Source organism: Bicyclus anynana, chromosome 18 (assembly GCF_947172395.1).
Source record: "Bicyclus anynana chromosome 18, ilBicAnyn1.1, whole genome shotgun sequence".
Classification (NCBI taxonomy): domain Eukaryota; kingdom Metazoa; phylum Arthropoda; class Insecta; order Lepidoptera; family Nymphalidae; genus Bicyclus; species Bicyclus anynana.
This window is the reverse complement of record NC_069100.1, coordinates 6,645,361-6,650,360: the sequence shown is the minus strand read 5'-3', so window position 1 is coordinate 6,650,360 and position 5,000 is coordinate 6,645,361. Positions and strand designations below refer to the sequence as shown.

The 5,000-nt window shown below is 46.4% G+C and overlaps 2 non-coding genes across 2 annotated transcripts; both read right to left on the bottom strand.

Moving 5' to 3' along the window:
• Nucleotides 1-219: 219 nt before the first annotated feature.
• On the bottom strand, nt 220-376 carry LOC128199130 (5.8S ribosomal RNA). The gene has a single exon (XR_008251808.1). It is a non-coding gene; the product is annotated as a 5.8S ribosomal RNA (ribosomal RNA).
• A 165-nt stretch (nt 377-541) lies between these two features.
• LOC128199032 (small subunit ribosomal RNA) lies at nt 542-2,444 on the bottom strand. Its single transcript, XR_008251736.1, has one exon. It is a non-coding gene; the product is annotated as a small subunit ribosomal RNA (ribosomal RNA).
• Nucleotides 2,445-5,000: the final 2,556 nt, after the last annotated feature.

The window sequence follows — 5,000 nt, the reverse complement described above, 5'->3', positions numbered from 1 at the left end:
TACGTCGCCACAGATTCACCGTAAACGGAAGGGTCGGTGGGACGAGCGCGCACGGACGCACGCACACGCACACACGTGTGATATTTTTGAGCGGACCTGCGGAGCGCGTGCGCCGCCGCCGATCGAGAGACACTCTCGTCGAACGGCGCACGCACGCACTGCACCGGACGCGCCACGTGTCGCACTGTGTGGACAGTGTGGTGTGTGTATTTATGCAGCCGGCCCTCAGACAGGAGTGGTCCTGGATGTTTCTCCACGGACCGAAATGTACGTTCGAAATGTCGATGTTCAAATGTGTCCTGCAGTTCACACTATGACGCGCAGTTAACTGCGTTCTTCATCGACCCGCGAGCCAAGTGATCCACCGTCCAGGGTAATGGTTTTCGTTTTCTCGTTTTTTGTTGTGCACATGCGTTGTCGTTTTGTTGGGTGGTACGAGTGAGCGAGTGAGTGAGTGAGTGAGTGAGTGAGTGAGGTTAGATCGGTGCGTCTCTGACAACACGAGCACGCGCAAACGCAAACATGTGCGTACGCGGTACGTTAATGATCCTTCCGCAGGTTCCCCTACGGAAACCTTGTTACGACTTTTACTTCCTCTAAATGATCAAGTTTGGTCAACTTCCCAGCAACGCCGACGGCCGTGAAGCCACCGCGTGTCGGTCCGAAGACCTCACTAAATCATTCAATCGGTAGTAGCGACGGGCGGTGTGTACAAAGGGCAGGGACTTAATCATCGCGGGCTTATGACCCGCGATTACTAGGAATTCCTCGTTTATGGGGGATAATTGCAAACCCCAATCCCCAGCACGAAGGAGTTTCAACGGGTTGCCCGGGCCTCTAGGCCAGGGAGAACATGCTGATTCCTTCAGTGTAGCGCGCGTGCGGCCCAGGACATCTAAGGGCATCACAGACCTGTTATTGCTCAATCTCGTGCGCCTCGAAGACGCCGGTCCCTCTAAGAAGAACTTTAATACGCCGCCAGTGAGTTGCGCGACCGGAGTCGCGCACACCTAAATGACGACGCCTATTTAGCAGGCTAGAGTCTCGTTCGTTACCGGAATTAACCAGACAAATCGCTCCACCAACTAAGAACGGCCATGCACCACCACCCACCGAATCAAGAAAGAGCTGTTAATCTGTCAATCCTTCCGGTGTCCGGGCCTGGTGAGATTTCCCGTGTTGAGTCAAATTAAGCCGCAGGCTCCACTCCTGGTGGTGCCCTTCCGTCAATTCCTTTAAGTTTCAGCTTTGCAACCATACTCCCCCCGGAGTCCAAAATCTTTGGTTTCCCGGAAGCTGCCCGCCGAGCCATTGTAGTAACGTCGGCGGATCGCTAGATGACATATTTACGGTTAGAACTAGGGCGGTATCTAATCGCCTTCGAACCTCTAACTTTCGTTCTTGATTGATGAAAACACCTTTGGCAAATGCTTTCGCTGATGTTCGTCTTGCGACGATCCAAGAATTTCACCTCTAACGTCGCAATACGAATGCCCCCAGTTATCCCTATTAATCATTACCTCGGAGTTCTGAAAACCAACAAAATAGAACCGAGATCATATTCTATTATTCCATGCACGAAATATTCAAGCGGCATTTTGAGCCCGCTTTGAGCACTCTAATTTGTTCAAAGTAAAATTGTCGGCCCATCTCGACACTCAACGAAGAGCACCGCGATAGGATTTTGATATTGAACCGTCGCGTTAACGACGGCTCACCGACGATATGCTCCGCAGACGTGTCAGTATCACCGCGGATGCGGTGCACCGACAGCGCGGCGCACAAATGCAACTACGAGCTTTTTAACCGCAACAATTTTAGTATACGCTATTGGAGCTGGAATTACCGCGGCTGCTGGCACCAGACTTGCCCTCCAATTGTTCCTCGTTAAAATATTTAAAGTGTACTCATTCCGATTACGAGGCCTCGTAAGAGTCCCGTATCGTTATTTTTCGTCACTACCTCCCCGTGCCGGGAGTGGGTAATTTGCGCGCCTGCTGCCTTCCTTGGATGTGGTAGCCGTTTCTCAGGCTCCCTCTCCGGAATCGAACCCTGATTCCCCGTTACCCGTGACAACCATGGTAGTCGCAGAAACTACCATCGAAAGTTGATAAGGCAGACATTTGAAAGATGCGTCGCCGGTACTGGACCGTGCGATCGGCAAAAGTTATCCAGATTCATCAAAATTAACGACTTCGGACGCGAGGCCCTCCGTCGATTGGTTTTGATCTAATAAAAGCACTCGTCCCATCACTGGTCAGAGTTCTGATTGCATGTATTAGCTCTAGAATTACCACAGTTATCCAAGTAACCGAGTAAGATCTAAGGAACCAAAACTGATATATTGAGCCATTCGCGGTATCGCCTTAATACGGCTTGCACTGAGACATGCATGGCTTAATCTTTGAGACAAGCATATAACTACTGGCAGGATCAACCAGGGAGCAGATATTGATATTATTATCTAAGCTCTCTTCCCCCCGCCACACGACCCACAAACACACACCCACACTTCGTCCCCAACCCGGAAGCTCGACGGACACACGTCGCACGCGACAGGCGGGGGAGTGGGTGGTGGTGTGCGTGCGTGGCAGAGGGCCTCTGAAGCACGTGATCGCGCCACGGCTCCGGCGAACGGAGCGCGGCGCGGTGCCCGACATTGTGCAAGAAGAGCGTACACGACGCAATCTCACAGGACACGTCCTCCGACCGCACAGAAAAGTATGCCATTAGACACTCTCGCAGTGCTGTCGTCGGGTCCCAAAGAAACTTGAACGTTCTATGAACGAGACGTACATACCACACACGGCGCTCCACTGCTAGAGTGAAGCCGTAAGTGTTTTAACAGTGACTCTGCGGAAAACCACACGTGGGTCGTCGCCCGGAGTGTGAGAGACCGTCATCCAGACTCTCTGATTGCTCAATCAAGTTGGGAGTACACATTGTTCCAGGGCGACACACGATGCCGCCCCGCACACAGTAAATCAAGCTACCGACACCGTGGTTTGTGAATTTCTCGCCGTACGACGATTATACATACTACACGGGGTGTGGAAAAGCGTCAAACGCGATTCCGTCGGTTGCAACGCCGTTGTTTTTTTTTTTTTTGAACGTACGCGCGCGCACGCACCACGTTGTACATTCGTATATATACATACGTACACACACATATAAATTAATATATTAACATGTACGTACGTACACGTATATATTCAATTCAAACGTATCGCAAAAACACGATAACGCGCGCACACGCACAACACGCGCCGTGTCACGTCGACACCCGAGAAGAAAAGCGAGCGCCACCAGACTCTCACACAATCACCTCAAACGTCGACGCGCCACGACCCTGTCATAGTAGTAAACGCGCTGACGGCGCAATCTGTGTACATGTGTATGTGTTATTTTGAACGAATCAAAAAATCGAGCCGTTCGTTTATTGTGTGTCCCGAAAACGGGCCGGAAAAACATTTTCGACTACGAAAATGACTCGGAGGGGGGGGGGGGGGGGGGGGGGGGGGTGGGGGGCGGTCGCCGCCGCCGCGGTTTGGGGGGGTTTTGGCGGATGGGGAGGTGTTTCGTGAACAACTTTTTCTACACTTTCTACTCGACTAGTTGTTGTTGTTGTTGTTGTTGTTGTTGTTGTTGTTGTTGTTGTTGTTGTTGTTGTTGTTGTAGGGTATTTACATTTTTAACCGACTTCAAAAAAAAAAGGAGGAGGTTAAGGTTAACCCAAGTGTTCTTAGTTAGGTGAAATGAAAAAATAAAAAAAAAAAACCAACAACACTACCTGTGAGACGCTATATAGAGTCGAAGTGAAAAAAAACTTTTTTTTTTTTTTTTTACTATTGCAACATGTTATTGTAACGTGCAACCAACAAATATATCTATCGTAACTGAAAAGGTGTGAAATAAATAAATAAATTAAACAAATAAAAAAACCCGACTGCATAAATTATACAAAAACTGAAAAGAAAATAACAAGCTCAGTCCACGTGTGTAGAAAGCAATTAGAAAATTAGAAAATTAGAAAACAGTCGGGACCTATTATTATATTGAATAGAATGATGTTCGTCTACATTTTTTTACAGGTCCCGACTGTTTAAATAATTTATTTATTTACACTGTACGATATGTGAAAGCATGAAATCTAATTTTATGCAACTGGTTACGAAAATAATGAAATTAAATTATCATAATAGTACAGCGGTGTATATCGTAGTATTTAACAAATTAACAAAACTTAACATTAGTTAGTGATAATAATTTAATAGGTTTAACCTTGGTAAGCACAATATTGAACGATTCACCACTATAGTTAAAAACGAAAAAATATGTGAAAAAAAAATCAAGAGCTTTTCAAAGTTTGTATTTTAATTTTTTAATAAAACATGACACTGGATTGGCACCGCCTTCAAACTGATCAGAAGGTAGCATATGGGTAAGATGTTATTTTTATTTTTAAATTTTTAGTGTCAGCACACCTAATGAGTGTGAACACAAATAGAAACGTTATTTTCTTATAATAAGTATCTAAGTCCTATAATCCCAATTTTAATTTTATTTAATTTTACCTTAACTCATATACAAAATTTCACTGCCCCTTTATCCACACGTAATATGAATATTGAGAAAAACGTGAATGGTGACTGTCCCCCGTCTTCATCACCAGACCCCCTATGCAGTCACAATCCATATGGTTCATCAAGTCCAAACACAAGGTAGCTACTGTGAACCGTCGAGGAGTTCCCTTAACTCCCCTTCATCTTCGTCACCAGACCCCTAATACAGTCACAACCTATCCAAGGTGGAAAGTTCTCATCAACACAAAATTATCAAGTCAAAACATAAGGTAGCTACTGTGAACCGTCGAGGAGTTCCCTTAACTGCCAACAAATAAATCAAGCCCAAACAAAAGGTACTGGTCTGTGTTTCGGCTCCATCATCAGACCAACGCCAGACCTTCATAAAATTGTAGTGGTTTAAAATACCTTATGAAA